Source organism: Chrysemys picta, chromosome 6 (genome assembly GCF_011386835.1).
Source record: "Chrysemys picta bellii isolate R12L10 chromosome 6, ASM1138683v2, whole genome shotgun sequence".
NCBI lineage: Eukaryota > Metazoa > Chordata > Testudines > Emydidae > Chrysemys > Chrysemys picta.
The window spans coordinates 15,765,342-15,789,823 of NC_088796.1; the positions used below are offsets into that span (position 1 = coordinate 15,765,342).

At 46.3% G+C, this 24,482-nt stretch overlaps 1 long non-coding RNA gene across 1 annotated transcript in view; it reads left to right on the forward strand.

The window, feature by feature from the left end:
- LOC135984197 (uncharacterized) overlaps positions 1 to 13,675 on the forward strand; it is a 40,546-nt gene extending 26,871 nt beyond the window's left edge. Inside the window, exons 3-4 of the long non-coding RNA XR_010602091.1 lie at positions 4,842 to 4,937; positions 13,210 to 13,675. This is a non-coding gene — a long non-coding RNA (uncharacterized LOC135984197). The remainder of the gene's footprint in view (positions 1 to 4,841; positions 4,938 to 13,209) is intronic.
- Positions 13,676 to 24,482: the final 10,807 nt, after the last annotated feature.

Genomic DNA, 24,482 nt, shown 5'->3' on the forward strand with positions numbered 1-24,482 from the left:
TGCGGGGCCGGGAGGTCCGCTGGGCCGCGGGGTCCGCGGGGCCGGGGGCCGGGGGGTCTGCGGGGCCAGGAGCCGGGGGGGCCCACTGGGCCGGGAGCCGGGGGGGGTCCGCTGGGCCGGGGGCTGGGGGGCCTGCGGGGCCGGGAGCCGGTCCGGGCCCGCGGGGCTGGGAGGTGCGCCGGGCCGCCGGGGGCCGGCAGTGCTGGGCGGGCCGGGGGTGGTCAGCCGGGGGCCGGGGCCGGCACCCCAGGGCCCGAGCCGACCCAGGCTGGAGCCGCAGGGGGGCCAGCCTGGGCCGCGCCTCCTCCCCCCACACTCCCCCTTACCTGCTACAGGCTTCCCGCGAATTAAATATTCGCGGGAAGCAGGGGAGGGGGCGGAGACTTTGGGGAAGGGGCGGAGTTGGGGCGTGGGCATGGGCGGGGCTGGGGGCGGGGCCGGGGCCCGTGGAGTGTCCTCCATTTGGAGGCACAAAATATGGTAACCCTAGGAGGCACGGCCCACCCCCGGCCCCCGGCACCGCAGGTCCCCAGCCCGTCCCCCGAGCCCCCGGCCCGGCCTGGCACCCGAGCCCCCGGCCCGGCCCGGCACCGCCGGCCGAGCCCCCCGACCCGGCACCCGAGCCCCCGGCCCGGCACCCGGCACCCGAGCTCCCGGCCCGGCACCCAAGCCCCCGAGCCGCCGGCCGAGCCCCCGAGCCCCCGGCCCGGCCTGGCACCCGAGCCCCCGGCCCGGCCCGGCACCGCCGGCCGAGCCCCCGACCCGGCACCCGAGCCCCCGGCCCGGCTCGGCACCCGAGCCCCCAGCCCGGCACCGTGCCCCCCCGAGCACCGCCGGCCGAGCCCCCGGCCCGGCACCCGGCACCCGAGCTCCCGGCCCGGCACCCGAGCCCCCGAGCCGCCGGCCGAGCCCCCGAGCCCCCGGCCCGGCCCGGCACCGCCGGCCAGGCCCCCCGAGCCCCCGGCCCGGCACCGGGCCCCCCGAGCCCCCGGCCCGGCACCGGGCCCCCCGAGCACTGCCGGCCGAGCCCCTGAGCCCCCGGCCCGGCACCCGAGCCCCCGAGCCCCCGAGCCGCCGGCCGAGCCCCCAAGCCCCCGGCCCGGCCCGGCACCGCCGGCCGGGCCCCCCGAGCCCCCGGCCCGGCACCGGGCCCCCCGAGCACCGCCGGCCGAGCCCCCGAGCCCCCAGCCCAGCACCCGAACCGCCGGCCAGGCCCCCCGAGCCCCCGGCCCGGCACCGCCGGCCGGGCCCCCCCGAGCCCCCGGCCCGGCCCGGCACCACTCCGCCGGGCCCCCCGAGCTCCCGGCCCAGCACCGCTCCGCCGGGCCCCCCGAACCCCCGGCCCGGCACCGCTCCGCCGGCCTGGCACCGCATGTCCGATTTTCCCGGACATGTCCGGCTTTTTGGGATTTCCCCCCGGACGGGGATTTGGAGCCCAAAAAGCCGGACATGTCCGGGAAAATCCGGACATATGGTAACCCTACCTGTTGCAACAAAGAGAACAGGAAGATGTTTTATGAGAGAACAGTGTCAGATTTCCCCTCCCCAAACCTCTAAAATGGAGCTTGGTGCAATGCACCCAACATTCTAATTCGCAGTCCTGTTTGTAAACAATCATCTAAACAGATTCTAGATGGATGGGAATTAAAAGCCATACTAAAAGCAGGTGGTTTGCTGAGCTAGCAAAGAAACATTGCAGGGAGTCTGAGTTCAAATCTTCAACATGGACACTTATTCCCTGAGCTGATCAAGGCCTCACTTACTTGGGTGACCAGATGTCCTGATTTTATAGAGACAGCCCTGATTTGGGGGTCTTTTTCTTATATAGGCTCCTATTACCCCCTACCCTGATTTTTCACATTTGCTGTCTGGTCACCCTATTTTACTCAGAATGTCACAGTTAAATACAAGATCATAGAATATCAAGGTTGGAAGGGACCTCAGGAGGTCATCTAGTCCAACCCCCTGCTCAAAGCAGAACTAATCCCCAGACAGATTTTTACCCCAGTTCCCTAAATGGCCCCCACAAGGATTGAGCTCACAACCCTAGGTTTAGCAGGCCAATGCTCAAACCACTGAGTTACCCCCCACCCCGATGTTTAGCATAAGTAGTTAACACATATTTCAAGGGACCATTAAATGTGAAGTGGCCCATTAACACCTCTCCAGTCACAGGGCACAAAGAAGCAGGGAGGGAGCAGTTGGGCGGGGGAGTTATTAGTGGGCTATAGATTGTTGTAATTAGGGTGACCAGATGTCCTGATTTTATAGGGACAGTCCCGATTATGGGTCTTTTTCTTATATAGGGTCCTATTACCCTCCAACCCGTGTCCCGATTTTTCACACTTGCTGACTGGTCACCCTAGTTGTAATAGGCCTTATTACACCAAGTAAATTGTGTAAGGGCTCGTCTTCACGTACAGCGCTATAGCAGTACAGCTGCACCACTTTAACGCTTTATTGGGGACGCTCCTACACCGACAGAAGAGCTTCTCCTGTTAGCACAGTTAATTCACCTCCCCAAGAGGTGGTAGCTATGTCAGCGAGAGAAGCTCTCCCATCGACATAGCACTGTCTACACAGGGGGTTAGATCGGTATAACTATGTTGTTCAGGTATGTGGAATTTTCACACCCCTGAGCAATGTCGTTATACTGATATAGGTCTGTAGTGTACACCTGGTCTAATCTGCCCAGACCTGAAGAAGAGCTCCGTGTAAACTTGAAAGCTCGTCTCTCTCACCAAGAGACGTGGGTCCAATAAAAGATATTATCTCATCCACCTTGTCTCTCTAATATCCTGGGACCCACACAGCTACAACCCTGCAGCCAGTCAAAATAAGTCAGGTTCATTCTTTGTTACTAAAATAAGTTGCTTAAATACCACTATTTATATTGAGAGCAGAGAACTAAAATACTCCCTGCCATGAGAATGATCAGGAGCAGCATAACATAGCAGGAATTTTGACAATTTAAAAGTTCACCTGTTTAGTTTGCAGCCAAGTATTTGTGAACCTTGCCTGTAATCTTAATGATCAGTCTCTTTTCATTCATTACACTGCTGCCTCAAAAGTACCTGTTGTAGTTGCTAGAAACAGCTTACATTTCCTGGGACTATTACTGAGTGGAGTTTGAATATGTGGAGTTGACTGTGCAGCTTATTTGAAAACTGATCCTAGAGCCTCAAGCCCACTCAATAAAATGACTCATTGAATGACCCTCCAGCAGTGACCGACTCCTTCAGAAATCTATACTTGGGGCACAATCCAGAGCCCACTGAAACTCCCTTTGACTTCAGTAAGATTTTGATAAGGCTTTCAGACTGTTTTTACAGATAAAGGGCAGTCTATGTTCTAATGATTCCATGGCCCCATCTACAGACCATTTTCCAAACAGCACAATATGGGCACTCAGAACATCTCAATCCTAACTGGGGAGAGAACTCAGGTCTCTTCACCAAATCTTACTGAAGAAGAATCTTGTACTTTTTTACATCTTTCCCGCACCAGTGTCTTCTTAAAGTTTCTCTTGGGTGCCCTCATTTGCTCATACCAGTTGGTTTCCAAATGACAGCTTCATGTGGGCATTTGTATGTTAGCATACAGAGTATATGCCCCAAATACGTCCAGCGCTTCCTTCTGATTCCGGTGGAAATGAGCTGTTGGTTGGCAGTCTCTTGGCTCTCTTGTTCGTGATGATGTCTTTCCAGCCAATTCCCAGAACCTTTCATAGGGTCTTATTTTTGAAGGCGTCTAGTTTTCTGCCTAGCGTTTTGGTAGATCTCCAGCTCCCACAGTCATAAATTAGCACCGAGATTACATTTGAATTGAAAAATCTGTTTTGTTCTGGTGCTGATTTCCATATGTTGCTGATTTCAGTAAATGCTGTGGATACCTTTCCTATCCTTGATGTTGCTTCCTTCTTGAGGTCTCCATTGGCTAATATGCTGCAGTCCAGGTAGAGGAACTGCTCTACTTTCTTGATATATTTGCCTTCTAATGTGATGTTACTGCTTGATGTCTGAGTTTCAAGGATGTTTGTTTTCACACAACTGATTTTGAGCCATGGCTGGCCTGCTTTTTTTGCCAAGGTGTCTGTCTTTGTAACTTTTCGGGGGGGGTGTCATTCAGTAACACAATATCATCAGCAAAGTTTAGGCTTTCTAGGCATTTGCCATCTACCCATGCTATACTAGTCTTTGTGTTGCTAATACGTTTCTTCATTATGCAGTCTATGGCTATGCCAAACGACAGTGGCGATAAAATGCAGCCCTGTTTGACACCAGTGTCCACATTGAACTGCTCTGTGTTCTGATTGTTCACCCTTATACAGCATTTTGCATCTCTGTACATGACCCAGATGATGTTGATGACTTTAGCTGGAATTCCATAGGACTGAAGATTATTCCACAATGTATGTCTGTGCAGGCTGCTAAGTGCCTTTTGAAAAAAATCGATAAAACTGATGATTGGGGAGCTTGCCATTCTATGCATTCTCCTATGATGGTCCTTACTGTGAATATCTCAACTACATACGATCTCTTGGCCCTGAATCCCTAAGCTTTGCAGAGACTGCTTCTGCCGCTCTGTGTAGTATCACTCCACAGAAGGCTTCCCTCAAACAGAGAATAATGTAACTCCTCTCCAGTAGTTACAGTCGGTAAGGTCACCCCTTTCTGGGTATTCTGACAATGAATCCATGGTTCCATTGGTCAGGAGGGATCTCTTTTTCCCAAACTTAATTGAACAGCTCCGTCAATTTTATTAGGATGGTGGTATCTATCAAGTACTTTTAGCATTTCTGCTGTAATTTGATCACCTCCCATCACTTTGTTATTTTTCAGCTTTCTGACTGACATTCTGTATAGCTGACATCTCTTTTGGATGAAGATTAATGTCCGGTTGATCAGGTTCATGTTTCATCAAAATCTGGTGCTGAGGTAGGACTTATTTTAAATGCTCTGCCCAGCTGCTTTTCTGTTCTACCTCAGTTGTGAACATTTTTCTATCTTTGTGTTTTGTTGGCCCATGCCCTGTTTTGAAATTTCCACATAGGGTTTTAGTCACTTTGTAAATGGCTGTGTGGTCTTCTATCATAGCAGCAGCTTCAGCTGCTGGGTCTTCAATATATGTTTGCTTATTTTTCCTTGAGTTGCTTTTCATTGCGTTGTCTGCTTTCTTATACTCACAGACTCTGAGGCCAGAAAGGACCATCATGATTCAGGGGTCTCAAACTCAAATGTCTATGAGGGCCACATGAGGACTAGTACATTGGCCCGAGGGCCGCATTTACTGACACCTCCCCCCCGCCGCCCTCGGCCCTGCCCCCATTCCACCCCTTCCATGAGGCCCCACCCATGCCCCACCACTTCCCACCCCTTCCCTGCCCCCATTCCAACCCCTTCCCTGAAATCCCCACCCCAACTCTGCCCCCTCCCTGCCCTCAGGGGGTGCAGGAGGGTTGTGGGGTGTGGCGGGGGCTCAGGGCAGGGAGTTGGGGTGTGAGGTGCAGGAGGGGTGAGGGGTGTGGCAGGGGGCTCAGGGCAGGGGGGGGTGGGGTGCAGGAGGGGTGCAGGGTGCGGCGGGGGCTCAGGGCAGGGTGGCAGGGTGCAGCAGGGGGTTCAGGGTAGGGGGTCAGGGTGCGGGGTGCAGCAGGGGGCTCAGGGCAGTGGGTTGGGGTGCAGGAGAGGTGTGGGGTGCAGTAGGTGGTCGGGGTGCAGGAGGGGTGCGGGGTGCAGCAGAGGGCTCAGGGCAGGGGGTTCGGCTGCAGGAGGGGTTCGGGGGGCGGGCTCCGGCCCGACGCGCACCGGGGGGGGAGGGCAGGCTCCCGGAAGCCGACAGAACCTGGGGAAGGAGGGGCGCAGGGGTGTGTGTGGCTGTTGTTTCAGGCATCGCCCCCAGCCGCTCCCATTGGCTGGGAATGGGGAACCGCGGCCAATGGGAGCTGCTGGGGGCGGGGCATGAAGCAACAGCCACACACACCCCTGCACCTCTCCTTCCCCAGGTTCTATTGGCTTCCCGGAGCGGTGCGGGGCAGGGCCGGCAGGCAGGGAGCCTGCCCTGCCCCCAGTGCGCGTCGGGCCGGAGCCGCTCTAGGTAAACGCTGGGGGAGGGGGGGGGGGGGGGCGCGAGGAGCTCACGGGCTGCAGCAAATAACCCCGGGGGCTGCGTGTTTGAGACCCCTGATCTAGTCAGCCTTTCTGCACATTGCAAGCCACAGAACCTTGCCCACCTATTCCTGCAATAGGCCCACAACCTCTGGCTGTATTACTCAATCCTTGATTTGAAGACTTCAAATTACTGACAATCCTCTGTGACACAGAGGTCCATTTGTGGTTCATTACGCCAAAGTGCTTTACAATAGTTAGCTAATGGTACAAACAATATTTGGAAAGATCATTAAGTGGTCCGCCGAGACCCTCAGCGATTTTCAAGTGGTCTGTGGGAAAATAAATTAGACAACAAAAACAATCAGGGTACTAGACTTTATTTTCATTTACTTCCTATTACTTATAGGAGGAGGATGAAGAAAAAAAGAATGAAAAACGGGGGCGGGAGGGAGATAAGAGAGAATGTTCTTTTTCTTGGCTGGGTCCCAAGGACGGGCTCCAAAAATGAAGCTGAGCCCAGGGCCCCCTAACCCTAAATCCGCCACTGCTATTTACATACAAATCAGCAGGGGGGTGGGAAGTGCACAGGAAGGGAAGAACAGCATGAGGTCATCCTGAGTCTTGGGGAAAAAACAGTACATTTGGGAAGATATAGGGAAAGAGAAGATGCCATCTTGGCTTCCCTCACTGGATAGACATAAGGGGCCAGAGCTTTTGCAAGCTGAGAAAAGCTGAGTCTTTTAACCCAGGGGGTTGGAGTCTCTTGGAATGGAAGATTGGTAAGGACTTTGAACAAAGACTATAGCACTGGGTTGTAGTCATTAGAAAGTATATTTTTGCTTTTGTTTGTTTATAACCCTTTCTAACTTTAATCCTTGTACTTGACATTACTTAACCTATGTCCTTTTGTTAATAAACTTGTTAATAAACTGGGGAGTGTTTGGAGTCACCTTACCAGTTGTTAACCAAGGCTGGTGGAGACCAGTGAAAATCTGTGGTATTGCAGGCAGGCTCCTCGACACATGGCGTTGGACCAGAGCTGCTCAATACATAGACATAGAATGCATGCTTGTTGCTGACTTTGAGCATCACAGACAGAGAACTACAGTATCAAAAGCTTCTAAAACCCTTAAGGGTTACAGCATAAGAGGTGCAAAAAGAAGAACAGGAGGACTTGTGGCACCTTAGAGACTAACAAATTTATTAGAGCATAAGCTTTCGTGGACTATAGCCCACTTCTTCGGATGCATATAGAATGGAACATATATTGAGGAGATATATATACACACATACAGAGAGCATAAACAGGTGGGAGTTGTCTTACCACCTCTGAGAGGCCAATTAATTAAGAGAAAAAAACTTTTGAAGTGATAATCAAGCTAGCCCAGCACAGACAGACAGTTAGATAACAAGTGTGAGAATACTTACAAGGGGAGATAGATTTCAATGTTTGTAATGGCCCAACCATTCCCAGTCCTTATTTAAACCGGAGTTGATTGTGTCTAGTTTGCATATCAATTCTAGCTCAGCAGTTTCTCGTTGGAGTCTGTTTTTGAAGTTTTTCTGTTGTAATATAGCCACCCGCAGGTCTGTCACTGAATGACCAGACAGGTTAAAGTGTTCTCCCACTGGTTTTTGAGTATTTTGATTCCTGATGTCAGATTTGTGTCCATTAATTCTTTTGCGTAGAGACTGTCCGGTTTGGCCAATGTACATGGCAGAGGGGCATTGCTGGCACATGATGGCATATATCACATTGGTAGATGTGCAGGTGAACGAGCCCCTGATGGTATGGCTGATGTGATTAGGTCCTATGATGATGTCACTGGAATAGATATGTGGACAGAGTTGACATCGGGGTTTGTTACAAGGATAGGTTCCTGGGTTAGTGGTTTTGTTCAGTGATGTGTGGTTGCTGGTGAGTATTTGCTTTAGGTTGGGGGGTTGTCTGTAAGCGAGGACAGGTCTGTCTCCCAAGATCTGTGAGAGTAAAGGATCATCTTTCAGGATAGGTTGTAGATCTCTGATGATGCGCTGGAGAGGTTTTAGTTGGGGGCTGAAGGTGACAGCTAGTGGTGTTCTGTTATTTTCTTTGTTGGGCCTGTCTTGTAGGAGGTGACTTCTGGGTACTCGTCTGGCTCTGTCAATCTGTTTTTTCACTTCAGCAGGTGGGTATTGTAGTTTTAAGAATGCTTGATAGAGATCTTGTAGGTGCTTGTCTCTATCCAAGGGATTGGAGCAAATGCGGTTATATCTTAGAGCTTGGCTGTAGACAATGGATCGTGTGGTGTGTCCTGGATGGAAGCTGGAGGCATGTAGGTAAGTGTAGCGGTCAGTAGGTTTCCGGTATAGGGTGGTATTTATGTGACCATCGCTTATTAGCACAGTAGTGTCCAGGAAATGGACCGCTTGTGTGGATTGATCTAGGCTGAGGTTGATGGTGGGATGGAAATTATTGAAATCATGGTGAAATTCCTCAAGGGCTTCTTTTCCATGGGTCCAGATGATGAAGATGTCATCAATGTAGCGCAAGTAGAGTAGGGGCGTCCCCTAACGCCCCTACTCTACTTGCGCTACATTGATGACATCTTCATCATCTGGACCCATGGAAAAGAAGCCCTTGAGGAATTTCACCATGATTTCAATAATTTCCATCCCACCATCAACCTCAGCCTAGATCAATCCACACAAGCGGTCCATTTCCTGGACACTACTGTGCTAATAAGCGATGGTCACATAAATACCACCCTATACCGGAAACCTACTGACCGCTACACTTACCTACATGCCTCCAGCTTCCATCCAGGACACACCACACGATCCATTGTCTACAGCCAAGCTCTAAGATATAACCGCATTTGCTCCAATCCCTTGGATAGAGACAAGCACCTACAAGATCTCTATCAAGCATTCTTAAAACTACAATACCCACCTGCTGAAGTGAAAAAACAGATTGACAGAGCCAGACGAGTACCCAGAAGTCACCTCCTACAAGACAGGCCCAACAAAGAAAATAACAGAACACCACTAGCTGTCACCTTCAGCCCCCAACTAAAACCTCTCCAGCGCATCATCAGAGATCTACAACCTATCCTGAAAGATGATCCTTTACTCTCACAGATCTTGGGAGACAGACCTGTCCTCGCTTACAGACAACCCCCCAACCTAAAGCAAATACTCACCAGCAACCACACATCACTGAACAAAACCACTAACCCAGGAACCTATCCTTGTAACAAACCCCGATGTCAACTCTGTCCACATATCTATTCCAGTGACATCATCATAGGACCTAATCACATCAGCCATACCATCAGGGGCTCGTTCACCTGCACATCTACCAATGTGATATATGCCATCATGTGCCAGCAATGCCCCTCTGCCATGTACATTGGCCAAACCGGACAGTCTCTACGCAAAAGAATTAATGGACACAAATCTGACATCAGGAATCAAAATACTCAAAAACCAGTGGGAGAACACTTTAACCTGTCTGGTCATTCAGTGACAGACCTGCGGGTGGCTATATTACAACAGAAAAACTTCAAAAACAGACTCCAACGAGAAACTGCTGAGCTAGAATTGATATGCAAACTAGACACAATCAACTCCGGTTTAAATAAGGACTGGGAATGGTTGGGCCATTACAAACATTGAAATCTATCTCCCCTTGTAAGTATTCTCACACTTGTTATCTAACTGTCTGTCTGTGCTGGGCTAGCTTGATTATCACTTCAAAAGTTTTTTTCTCTTAATTAATTGGCCTCTCAGAGGTGGTAAGACAACTCCCACCTGTTTATGCTCTCTGTATGTGTGTATATATATCTCCTCAATATATGTTCCATTCTATATGCATCCGAAGAAGTGGGCTATAGTCCACGAAAGCTTATGCTCTAATAAATTTGTTAGTCTCTAAGGTGCCACAAGTCCTCCTGTTCTTCTTTTTGCGGATACAGACTAACACGGCTGCTACTCTGAAACCTTTCAGCATAAGAGGTGACAATTCTTCACCCATCTGGATTGCACCCCAGAACATGACATCCTCCTTTGCCTTTTCCAAGAGTTTGTTGGTCTGCATTCAGGAGTTTTCCTTTCAGTACGTTTTTTCCTCAATGACTCTCTTGGACTACCCAGTTCTTGCTCTGTCTATGCTGATGTCCAACTGTGACTGCTACATCTTGAATCCTGTTGTCTCTGGGCACTACCCGGAGTCCTTCAGGTCCAGGTAGTGGTCCATTCATGTGCCTCTGACAGTGCCTCAAATGCATTCCTGAAATCAGGTTGGAATTTCTCACATTACTCTATTGTTTTCAGTTTCATACTGTTGATTTTCTTTATCTCTTTTGGTTTAAAATTGAGCTTTCTCAAGTTTAATTTAATCGATTCATAGATTTTAAGGACAGAAGGGATGATTGTGGTCACCTAGTTTGACCTCCTGTATTGTACAAGCCATAGACCTTTCCCAAAATAATTCCTAGACCATATCTTTTTTTTAAAAAAAATCCAATCTTGATTTAAAAATTGTCAGTGAAGGAGAATCCACCACAACCCTTGGTAAATTGTTCCAATGCTTAATATGCTCACTGTTAAAAATGTATGCCTTATTTCCAGTTTGAATTTGTCTAGCTTTAACTCCTAAACGTTGGCTGGTGCTATATCTTTCTCTGCTAAACTGAAGAGCCCATTATTAAATATTTGTTCCCCAGGTAAGCATTTATGGATTGTAATCAATTCACTCCTTAATCTTCTCTTTGTTAAACTAAACAGATTAAGCTTTGTGAGCTAATCACTACAAGACATGTATCAAAGGGGTAGCCGTGTTAGTCTGGATCTGTAAAAGCAGCAAAGAGTCCCGTGGCACCTTATAGAGTAACAGACGTATTGGAGCACGAGCTTTTGTGGGTGAATAAGAAGTGGGTATTCACCCACGAAAGCTCATGCTCCAATACGTCTGTTAGTCTATAAGGTGCCACAGGACTCTTTGCTACTACAAGACATGTTTTCTAATCCTTTAATCATTCCCTGAACACACTTCAATTTATCAGCATCCCTCTTGAATTGTGAGCACCTGAACTAGACACAGTATTCCAACAACAGTCTCACCAGTGCCAAATACAGAGGTAAAATAACACTTATACTCCTACTCAAGATTCCCCTGTTTACGCATCCCAGGATCACATTAGCTCTTTTGGCCACAGAGTCACTCTAGGAGCTCATGTTCAGAGGATTATCCACTACAACCCCCAAATCTTATTCAGAGTCACTGCTCCCCATGATAGAGTCCCCTATCCTGTAAGTATGGCCTACATTTTTGTTTCCAAATATATACATTTACATTTAAACTTATTAAAATGCATATTGTATGCTTGTGTTCAATTTATCAAGCAATCCAAATAGTTCTGAATCAGTACTTGTCTTCTTCTTTATTTACCACTACCCCAATTTTTGTGTCATCTGCAAACTTTATCAGTGATGATTTTATGTCTTCTTCCAGGTCATTGATAAAGATGTTAAATAGAGTAGAGACAAGAACCAAGCCCTGAGGGACCTCACTGAAAACACCTGCTCAATGACAATTCCCCATTTGAGATCTATCAGTTAGCCAGTTTTTAATCCATTTAGTGTGTTCCATGTTAATTTTATATCATTCTAATTTTTTTAATTAAATGTTATGCAGCGCAGTATCAAGTTAGCTTGACAGGATGTATTTTCCATAAGCCCATGTTGATTTGCATTAATTACATTACCCTACTTTAACTCTTTCCTAATCAAGTCCCATCTCAGCTGCACATTATCTTGCTCAGGATTGATATCAGGCTGACAGGCCTATAATTACCTGGACATCCTGTTTATCCTTTTAAAAACTTGGCATAACATTAGCTTTCTTCCAGTCCTCTGGAACTTCCCTAGTGCTCCAATACTTACTGAAAATCAACATTAACACTCCAGAGAGCTCTTCAGCCAGCTCTTTTAAAACTCTTGGATGCAAGTAATTTGCATCTGCTGATTTTAAAAAAGTCTAACTTTAGTAACTTCTGTTTAACATCTTCCAGAGATACTAGTGAAATGAAAAGAGTGTTACCATAACTATATGATGAGACTGCATAATCTGTTTTTTCCCCAAATACAGAGCAGAAATATTTATTGAACACTTCTGCCTTTTCTGCATTATTACTGATAATGCTACCATTTCAGTTTAGCTATACAAAGATTGTGGTTGCTGCTAACATCTACTGCTTGATGTTAATGCAGATTTGGTCTGTCTGATTTTTCGTTTTTCCATCTGATGAATTCCATGCTTCTCTGTGTATGTTTTTGTGAGGGAACAGGGTACTTGCAAGAAATAGGTCAGACACCACACACAATTCAATGCGTCTCTTCCTCACTGGCTAGTTCCATTCCTTGTTTAATGCTAAAGTAGGGATGTGACAAAGTCGCTTGTTACACAGAATGAATCATGTGTAAGTATTCTGTCAATGGCATTTTGGAGGCAACTGTAGAACTTTATCCTCATCATTATGTTCCTCTGTCAGACTGTAGCACTGTATGCTTGACATCTTTAGGAATCTGGCTTGGATTCTGGCCTATATGATGCATTGGTTAATAGGCTCCCAGTTGATGAGTGGTTTTTCTGCACAAGCTTTCATAATGAGAACTACTCCTAAGTATTGGTTGGCACTACAACCTGAGTAAATGAGATTTCCCCCCCCCCCCTTGCTTGAAGCACTTATCTGCACCTATTGATCTGATCTCACTTATGCCCAAGATTTCAAGTCTATAATAGTCCTCCTGGCATGTTAGATCTTTGAAACATTGTTCTCATGTTCCAATAACCAACTCTGAAGTGTATTCTAACCAAAATAATGGGGCAATATGCCCACATCTGTGCATCCCAGAGCAGGAACAATGGCTAAAACCAGATGGGAGGAGGGTGTAGAGAAAAATACATATTGGGCCTAATTCGGCATCCATTTCTCATCCAAAATTCTCTGACTTCACTGAACTAGGCAACTTTTGTTATCTTCAGTGAGTGTTTCGGTACACAGAAAAAGGAAACAAAGTTTTGAATCTAGCTCAGAATGTGCTATTTTGTGTCTTTCAGAGGAGAGAGAATTCCACTGTTGAGGGGAACGCTCTGACATCTGTCTTCTAAAGGTTGTCCCATAGGATGGTTAGCAGTTCTAACCCTACCAATCTCAATGATCACAATCGGATGTAAGGCAAAGGGTGGCCCCCTTCCATATGTACGTAAACAAACAAACAAACAAACAAACAAAAAACCTCTTCAGTCTAAAATTACGAGGAGTGTCACGTGCAGCATGACCCTTAGAAGAGCTAGGAGGAAGACACATTGCTGAAGCATTGACTGATTGCCATTTTAACTTTCAGTTAAACCTTGCATACTGTATTAACTTGGCAATAAATTCCACTGATGACGTGGGACTCATTTTCTTAGAGCTGAGATGCGGTGCATCAGTTTGTGTTTAGAAATCTCTCTCTCACACACACACATGCCGGGAACAGCAAACTGCAGCCACTGGGAGCTGCAGGCAGCCATGCGAATGTAAACAAACTGTCTGGTAGCCCACCAGTGGATTACCCTGATGGGCCGTGTGCGGCCTGCGGGCCGCAGGTTGCCCACCACTGGGTTAGAAAGAGCAGTCTTCAGTCTTTAGAGCAATCAATCAGACACTTTCCACCTCCACTGCCCCTTTTGGGCCATTTCAGCTGGAGGTCAAATAGATCAGCACCTTTGGCAGCCCAAAATTCACTTAGAAAATGTAAAACTAGTAAAGAAAACTGCAAGTAGATAACACAGCATTATTTAGGAAGAGCTCTTAGTCTGCAAATAACAACATTCCGTAATTATCACTAACACATCATTTGACCTCTGAGGAATCCAGTCCAGATTTTCCATTCCAAAACAACAGTGAAGAGAAGAGGGGAAGGCTCAGTTGCAAATTCTCCAGGTTGTTTCCAGCTGGTAGTTTAGGCAAGATTAATTTCAGGTGCAGGATCCTAGCAGGGGCTATTAAAATCCAGACTTTAATTAACACTAAATCAATATTATATAGAGCCAGTGATGGCTTAAAAAGCAGTTACTGCCAGACTAATTGAGTCTCACGCTGACCTGAATTGAGCTGGCTGCTCATGTGGCTAGACTTGAGAAGGAATAAAAATTCCCTATTGGCTAAACAATGGGCTGCCCAAATACATTTGTCAGAGACCACTGAAGAGGCTTACTGCCTTGTTGGCAAATGCAAGTGGGGCACAGGCATCGTGCCAACATAACCTCCTGTTACCTCATACTGGATTCAGATTGCAAGTTTCTGCAGCAATTTTGTTGCGTGGAAGAGTCTTGTGGGTCTCAGCTGTCTGCTGTTGTCAAGGTGAATGAAACAGCTGTGCCAAACAGTAAGAGGCTGGGATAATAAATGTGCACAGAGCCCTTTCCATCAGCACATACTGTATCCCAGCCCAGGGCATCTGCTACGATTCTCTTTGATCAATGAGCTACATGGCCATTAAATGCCTGCGCTAGCTTTGCTGAAGCTTGACCTTGTTGCAGAGGTGCTGGCAGCGTTTCCATGTGACACTGTACATGACAGGTTTGAAAGTCAGGTGCTGGGTCATGCCCCAGAGTCTCCTGACTGCCTGTCTATTATTGGCTCCCGCTGACAATAGACTCCCATCTACTAGCATTCCTTGAAATCTAATTGCTTAAGACTAACATGGGGAGTGGGCATTGTACGTGTCCTGACCAATTGCCTGACAGATCTGATGCTTTGAATTGAGGATATCCAGATCATGCAATTGAAAGACAGGATTGGGAGAGGGTGGGAAATACCGTTTAGATCTAGATTACGAACAGTTATTTTTTGGGTGAGGACACTGACAAGATTTCAGATTTTGGGCAAATTTGACTTCAGGTCCAAGTGTCTCAATTGTAGATTATGAGCCAGCAGGCTGGATTGTTCTGGGATGACAACTGGCTTTATTGTGGCCAAAAATGCAACAGTCACATTTTAGTTTTAAAAAGCAGCATGTGCTACTTTAATGTGTTATTTTCATGGGAAGTATTTAAAATATCTAATATTTACTTTACAACAAAATTGTTTCATATCATTAAGCAATATTTAACTAATTGTTTAAAACCATTTAAAAACTCATGTTCCACTCCTGTTCTGTTCATGAGTCTGGGCCTGAGCCAAAGGCCATTGAACTAATTGGCTGTATACTAATTTCAGTGGGGTTTGGATGAGGGCCCAGGAAAAGATATTTGGTCTAGGCATTAGAGCAGAGGATTGGGACTCCAGCCTCTGGAATTCTGTGACTGGCTCTGCACTGTCTTGCTCTGTGAACTTGGACAAACCACTTAACACAGGTTCTGCCTCAGTTTTTTGGGAGTATAGGGGTGTGGGGTTAAGCAGAGATTCATTTCTGTGGCGCTGAAGCTCAAGATCTATTAACCAAGATCAATATTCTCCTCTCAGGCCAATACGCCTTAACAGTCAGGTCAACACAATTCAATATCTGCGTATTATACCCATTTACAGCATAAGTGCAAAGTAGCATTAAAGTGAGAAGGTTTTTCTTTTTTCATGAGTGAAGCTGACCACCATGCTGTAGCAGGAATTCATCTGCCCTCCATCCAGTTACCAAAGGAGTCCAGAGTGGCAGCAACAGGGCCAGCTCCAGGATTTTTGCTGCCCCAAGCAGCAAAAAAAAAAAAAAAAGCTGCGATTGCGATCTGCTCTACCACCGCCGCTTCAATCTTCGGCGGCAATTCGGTGGCTGGTCCTTCGCTCCGAGAGGTAGTGAGGGACTCGCCGCCGAATTGCTGCCGAAGAGCCAGACATGCCGCCCCTCTCCATTGGCTGCCCCAAGCACCTGCTTGCTGGGCTGGTGCCTGGAGCCGGCCCTGGGCAGCAAACAAAAAAAATATCACTTCTGAGGCATCTGCAGACGCTGTCCCTTTCTAATGCATCTTGCTTTCCACATTGTCCTTAATCTAGCTACAAGCATGCCGTGTCTTCTACAGCTGGCTCTAGAACTTGTGACTGAAAGTCAGCCTGGATCCCATCAAACCACATTGCAGCCTCCACAGGATTGTGGACTCTACACCCCCTTGAAGCTTTGCTTCCACTGCGTGTCCCTGAGAATTGGGGATGGGAGGGACTGTTCTCACAGGGTCTGCAGCTAGCACTGATGGCCCTTGGCGCCACTGGTTTTCTATACAGCACAGGAAGGAACAAGGCAGAAACGGCCTTTTTGTTCTGTGGTTGTACAGCACCTAGCACAATGGGGGTCCTGGTCCATGACTGGGGCGCCTGGGTGCTACCACAATACAAATAATAGCCAATCAATTGGAACTACCACCTTTCCTCTGAACCTGCATATAGCATTGAATAACTGGCCATGTACATTATGGAGAGGGGATTGACATGACGCTGAAGAATCAGGTAATGGCTATTTGCTGGAAGCAGAGTACCGGACTTAATCACGGTGACAGACACAGTTTTGACATTTCCTATTGCTTGTCATCTTTAAACCCTAAGCTCTGATATGATTTTCAGCTGATTTCCCTTCTTCTGCAACAGGATCCACAAGTCAAACAAAAGGTTGTGTGGCATGGCGATTTAACTAAGAAAGAGGGAAATAGACTATTAGGCACAATTTACCTGCTGAACCTGTAGTGCTAGATGAACTCACTCCTGCAGAGCTGGGACCAATGGCACATGTACGGGGAGGATAACAAGGAACACCAGTTGGAAGGTCATCTGCCAAAATGATTATCTCAATCAACCCCAGCTAAGAAATTTTTAGGAACAGAAAAAGACGGTGTTGCCCTTTTCTTCAGCTTTAACCTATCCCATAATCCCCCTCCTCTCTAAACAACACTGAATCTCTTGAACGTTTACGCACTGCCGTCTAATACCGTTAGAGCAGGGGACTGGAAAACAGGGTTCCTGCATCCTATTCATACTTCTACCATTGACTCACTATGAATCTTTGGCCCAGTCATTTCAATAATCTGCACTGGCAGTTTATTCTAGATACTCTTGATTTTATCATGAGTTGGCAACAGTGTCTTATGATATTTGTATTCTTCTTGATGCTCCACATCCCTGAGTCATGTGATTGTGAGACTCTGAACTTTCATTACAAACACGAACACCCCCCGCCCCAATTTCTAGCCCTGGTTGTGCAGAGAAGCATGAAAACATGACAGGCGTGCACCCTGAAGGCTCAGCAACCAGAAGCAAATAGTCTAATATTTGTTAATGATCTTATGGTGTTTGGGGTCCAACTCATGATTTTTGAATGCTTAGTGTTGACAATATTGTATACATTTACCACCTCCATGCTATCAGTTCTATCTTTGTTGTTTAGATTATGGCACTTTGTTTTTGAAGCTTTTTCTGGACTTCATCAATATGCCTTCAAGATCTGGAAAGTGTCTATAATGAAACCACTGTTAGAAGAACTATAGAGTGTAAAAATATTCTATTCTTACACAGAAACCACCTCAAGATCTTATGCAGGAGCTCTCTTCTGAAGTTACTTGTCCCAGGGCCAAACATTCATAGAGAGTGATTGAGAGCTTTTCCTGGCCTCATAAGTACAGTTGTACTAGACAAAATAGGTGGAATGATAACACACGTACGCCTGACACAGGAAAAAGACTTGTTTGGACTTGGTACCGTGGTGCTAAAGAACATTTTATCCTTGTAAAGTTATGAGTCTGGAAATGTTGCCAAGGTCAGGATCATACAAGGTAAAGCTGCCTTGGTGGGCTTTACTGTATACATATATATTTTTTCCACAATCCATTTACAGATTAATTTGGGCCAGAAATCAGTAACATCTTTAAAAAGCCTGTTTTGTGTGGCATAAATGAACAAATATTTATTTGATGGTAAGCAGCAAAGCAACATAAAGAGTCTAGGAGGGTTGTTTTTTTAAAACGTAGATTTACTGAGTGAAATTTTCAAAAGGGCCTAAATGACTTAGGAGCCTAAGCCCCATTTTCAAAAGAGACTGAGACTTGGTCTTCAAAGTGCCTAAGTCACTTCTGAAAATGGGACTTAAGCTCCTAAGTCATTTTTCAAAAATTTACCCCCATCTTATTACTTCACCTCTCACTAAGAAATACATATGCCATTCCATATTTTGTGGTCTGTGTTATCTATTACACAGGTAGCAAGAAAAATAACCAGGTATGCAATTTAAACCAGCATGTGTTCCAGTGTGTTTGTTGATCTCAGGTCAGTTGCTACTGAACATGTCACCAAATCAGTAAAAGCATCATCACAACTGGCACCCTTGTAAGCAACATCAGCAGAGGGAAACTGCACCTTCATCATTAGAGCTCCCTACCCCCATTGGTGTAGTCCCTTCAAGGATCAATTCTCTCTCCGATCCTAATCAACATCTACATGCAGCCACTATGTGGATTGGTCAGCACAGCTGCCAACTTTCACGCAGTAAATAAGAACCCCAACTTTCACAATAAGCCAAAAATCAAGCTAATCCCATTTCAAAACAAGGCCAACACAAGCCAATCCCTAAGAACCCCAACACTCTATGTGACTAGATCCCCTCGGCATGCAGTCTGGGACTGTGGTGGGCCCACTGTGCACCCCTGACTCTCTCCCCCCCTTGTCCCTGCTTGCTGGCAGCAGATCAAAAAAAAGAAGCAACAAGCTACAAGCCAAACAAGCAACAAGCTATAAGCCAAAAACTAGCCAACAAGCAACTCACAAGCCAATTAAGCCAAAAACAAGCCCAATTTCTGAGTTTTTTTCATGGGTTTGGCATGTCTGCTGGATTCAAGTGCCAGTATGGTGATGACACATGGCTCTACTTAGCCATCACCACATACAGTCGTACCACTTGGATGAGAGCATCTCATGGACAAACAGCAGCTGGTTGAAGCTGAACCTGAGCAAGACGGAGGTGATGCCGATGGACAGAGCATTTTGAAGAATTTGCAGCCACAGTGCAGTCACCTTTTGTTGAAGTCATGCACCCAGAATTGGTTAAGTCAGTCTATAGTTTAGGAATATGCCTGTAGTCTTCACTGACGCAAAACTTTCACCTATAAAGCATTACTCCCAGATGCTTCTATTATCTCCAATTGACTAGGAGACTCCAGTCCATACTGGAAGACGATGACCTGACCTTGGTTATTTGTTATGTCACCTCTTAGCTGGCCTACACCAGTGCAATCCACCTGGGTAAGAAACCTTCAGCACTTCAGAAAATCTAACTACTGCAGAACACAGCAGCACATGTTTCACATTCTGGGGTGCAATCTAGACCAGGGAGCGGGTGTGTCACCACCTGCCCTGCAACCTGGGTGCCTCACAATGCTTTGCTCTTGTAGCGCCCAACCTGAGATGCTCACAAATAGCCGACCAGCATGCAGGCCACACCCTGAGTGTCTGTGGATAGCCACAGCCCCGGTCCAGCAGCTCTGACCCAACAGCCTGCCAGCAACACTCCAGTCACATACTGGCTTCCACCAGCCTTGCAGGGTGACCTCCCCACACTCCCAGTCCCAAATTTCCCCCAAAACATGTGTTCTGCACTGCCCAACCGTCTCCTGACAGTTCAGATATTAAAGGTCTGTTGCCCCTGTAAAGGATCAATAGTCAACAGTCTGCTACTTTAACTCAAGTTACCAAACAGTTCAGTTTAAACACAGCCCTGGATTGGTTTAGATTAAAGGATAAAACAAGTTTATCAACAAAAGAAGATAGGGTTTTAAGTAAATTGACATAGCAAGTCTTAAAGTCAGAAATGGTTCTAATAGAAATAAAGACAAAACACTTTCTAGTACCTAAAGTTTAACAGGCTAGACGTGGTTCAAGACGTGGTTCCTTACCACATGTTCCCAGTAATATGGCTGACCAAAATTTGCAGATCAGGATCTCCCCCAAAGTCAAAGGGCTGGTTCCTTTGTCTTTGCAGGTGAAAGAGAGATAGATAGCTTGGGGTTTTCAGACCCTTTCTTTTATAGTCCAGTTAACCTTTGAAGTGGATTCTTCTGAGCAAAGCAAAGATTATTCTAACAGTAGAAAAGGTGACGGAGTCTGGTGGTGAAGGAGGCTCCTTGCTTCTCCTGCCAGCTCTTTTCCCTGCTGTCTTGAGGATCCTGTTTACTGCTTAGATGTAAATTGAGGTAAACACATATTTCTTCACACAGGCAGAAGTATCCTGAATGAATATGTGCTAAGAACATCATACGGGGGGATTTCATAACTTTAGATATAATAGTGTTATGTACATTTCACCATGATATTATTGATCAGCAAGTTATTCATTTTCAAATGATACCTCACAAGGCATATTTTGTACAAAGATTATTACAATAGTGGATAGGACATCTCTTCAGCAACATCGCCTATTGCAAACACATCAACACTGTCCTCCTCTCCCTACACTGGCTTCCCATAGGTATCCCTCAAGACTTGAAAACCAGAAATCAAATAAAAATAACCCAACAATTATAGTTTTTAAATCTCATTAATGTGGGGTGGAGGTGAGGGACGGGACTGATTCTTGACTTTCTAATGTCTGTGGTTGGCAAACACTGCAATTTTGTCAAAAAACAAAACAAACAAACAAAAACAAAAACGGACCCCCTTCGTCACCCTCTTGCTTCACACTCCCCTTCAGTCAGCCACCCAATCCCTTCACTCTCCCTAAATACTCAGTTTCCTGTCTCATTTCCACCTCTCCCCCACTTCCTTCCTTCACCTTTTCATTTTCCTGCCCTCCTCATGATAACTAAAAGGCCTACCACTGTTCCTGAGGGAAGCCTGGCTTCAGTCCCCTTGGAAACATGGGACATGGTGGCCAGCTTTCCTAGGGCAACCTCCCTTTTATCTACAAAGGTGAAAGGGACATAGCCATTATTTCGCTGAGCGGAGTCTCTGGCTTCAGTCCCGGTGGCAGCAGTGGGACATTACTGCCATTTTGGATAAGAGCATATAATTCCTGAGACTCAAGGCAGAAATCCAAGAGGACTCTTTTAAAGTCTTGTGCAAGACACATGATGAAATTGTGAGTGCTGGCAACACGGCAGAGGTATTGTGAGGTTTGCCTAAACTTGTGTGTTTAGTGAGCTTTGAAATCCTCTGTTCAGGATGCTATACACATGCAAAGATTAATTACTAGGCCTTTAATCAGATTGTGTAACACAGAGCTCCTAGTACATATTCCAGAAATAGGTGCCCTCACCTCTACAGACATCGTTGCTCCACATGCAGTGTTTCTCCACAATGTGTCTATGTACTGATGAAGGCAAGTGTTTAATTAACAGTTTACTTTTTGGACCTGAGGATACTAGCTTTTCGTGCTCTGTAGGAACAAACATATGATCTGTCCTCTCCTCCTTCTGCTCTCAACCCCTACCTACTGGACAAATTTTTTAGAGAAGACTACAACAAACTGTAGGAGGAGCAATATTACTAACTTGAGCCCAATCCTGTAAAGTGCTGACTACCGTCAAATGCACTTGAAGTCAATGAGAGTGGAGGCTCTGGCTCCTTGGCCCATGAAAAAGATGTGTCGGCATAATGCTGCATTTTCTTTGAAAAAGCAATAAGAATGAGAGGTGGGCCCAAATAACCCAAATCCTGAGGAAATTCAGCACAGAACCTGGCTCTATCTCAAATGAAAAGCAAAACTACTATATGCAGGGCAGACACAATATCAGAACAGTAAGCTCTGTAACATGTTTAAAATATGCCACCTTGTGGCAGTAAGCTTTATCATCATGTCTTTACTCACAAACATGATATGCAGATGGATTCATACTGCACATCCTTCTATAGGCACAAAAGGTTAACTCTTTCCTTCCATACGTCTTCCAAGAAAGTTAAAGCCAAAGATTTTTTACACTTTTATGGTGTAATACTGTAAGAGAGAGGCAAGCCACAGTTATAAACACTCCTGTCAAACACGTACACACCTACTTAGCTGTACATATGCAAGCAGTCCTGTTGCAGTCACCCACTTTTCTTCCAACATTTTTTGTTGACTCACAGCACATCAGAACCAGAAAATACTAGTAACCAGTGTGAATAACATGTTGTCAGTAAAAAGCTCTTTCCTTCCCCTAGTGGGAAGTAGCAACATGCTAACATTGTCCTCTGGAAGCAACAGAGTTCACTGGGGGTGGGGTGGGGGGGGGTGTAGAATAGTTGTTTGTATAGACTGTGGAATGCTTTAGAATGAAGAAAGAAAGAAAGAAAGAAGTAAGACTCTATTGATTTACAGAGACAGGCTCAAACCGAATCCCCAGAGTCAAACATACTTGAACATTGTCGCAATTTGGCTCAGGAACCAAACTTTGCAGGTTGTGTCCATCTGTACTTATTACACAACGTAGTAAAGAACAGCTGAAGTTTTAAAGACGCAACAAGTGTTTGTACAGCACCTCACAATGTGGCTGCCAGACCCGGATTTGGACCTCTATATGCTCCATAATCCAAGTAATAAATAAGTAAACTCACACTGCTCAGGAGCTATAGAAGTAGAACTTAAGACACCCACTCTATCGACAAAGATCATTCAACAGCATTCAAAAGAATGACCTCTCAAAATAGACTGAAGTTCTGATGACTGTTTGGTGGTCTGTACGATATAAACTGTCTCAGCTCCATCAGAGTTTATACTGGCACTAAATAGTACCTTCACTGGCAGCCTCAGCAGAGAATCCAAATACTGAATGGGCACTAGAAAATGAAATCACTTATCTGGGTTTTTTTATACAGTGCTGCTCTTTTTAGTACTTGAGCACAGCTCCCACCACTAATAGTAGTCCATGCAGGTCAGGTGTGAGGCACATAGAGGAGGAAGGTTGCACTGTTACTGACTCAGCTGTTCTTGTTCTGTGGGCAGAGGATTTAGATCTCCAGGACTTTCAAGCTGATACTTTTCTTGAGCGCTAACTGAACATTTACAAAATGGAAGAAAAAGACCAAATATGAATTGACCCTCAAAACAAGTGTATTTCCCTTTCTGGAGTTTCAGAGCACAGACAACTACCATCCCCAACACTAAAAAGAAGAAAGGGGAAAAAAAGATTGGCGGATCTGTGGTGAGAATGACAATAACACACTCTAGAAGCATAGTATGCAGGTGTTCCAATATATATATAAGTATAGTATACAGGTGTCATTGGAAATGCTCTTACCAATCCCTATGTGCTTTCTTTCAATCTGTAATAATAATAACCATCTGTCTAAATAGTTCTAGGTGCTTTACAAATCATGAAAGCTACTGTGGGCTAAAACCACAGAGGAACTTAAGCATGATGACACTTAACTTTAGGTGCCTAGCTACCCAATGGAACTCTAAAACCCTGGGTTAGGTGCCCAGGCTCCCACACAATATAGGGGAAAAGTTAGGGCCTAATAATGTGTCACAATAGCCAGCATTTTGACTGGGGAGCAGTCCACTAACCAGTAGAAAATGCCAAAGAGAAGGGGGGGGGGTCTAAGCCCCACCCCTCAAAGGAAGTTAGGTGCCTAACTCTGGTCCAGAGGGAGATGCCTATCTCCACTCAGGATTCACAGCTGTGAGCCTTCTCCCGGAGTTGGGCACTGACGCCAGGTCAGTCCTTTCTTGGGAAAAAACAGAGGGAAAGAGACTGCCCCCTGCCTCATTGCATTAGATCCACTAGCCCAGTAGGTAGGATGTTCACCTCAGATGTGGGAGATGAGTTTTCAAATCTCTGTTTTACAGATTTGGAGCAAAGGCTTGAACCCAGGTCTCCCCCAGCCCATGTGCGCGCCTTAACCAGCAGGGTCCTGGGTAGTCTGGGGTGGGTTAGTGTCAATCTCTCCTGTTAAAGCTGTTCAACTTTGTATAAATAAATATTCAATAGAGCAGAGTTGAATTTGGATTGCCCATATCCCAAGCGAGTGCCCTAATCACTACGCTGTAGAATCACTCTCTTGCTTCTCCTCCACCACGTAAATAGTTAATGATTTATACAAAGTGAAACAGTTTCAACATGAGAGTGGACAAGACCCACCTCAGAATAGCGTGAGGGGTCAGGGCACCCAACTGATATATGGGCATTGTGGGTTCACGTCCCTACTTTAAATCTGGAAGAGTGGGGACTTGAACCTACATCCCAGGTGAATGCCCTAGCCACTGGGCTACTGGACATGCACAACTAGCCCTCAAAATTCCTGATCTGCGCAGCCTGGTTTTCTTGTGTGCAAGATCCAATGTGACAGGCATGGTCTGAGAACAACTACCGTCTGGTGCCCTGCAGACGAGACAGGCAGGGGAATGCCTAGTTTGCGAATCCCATGGGGGTGAGATAAGTCCTGGTACCACTGAGCTGCTCAG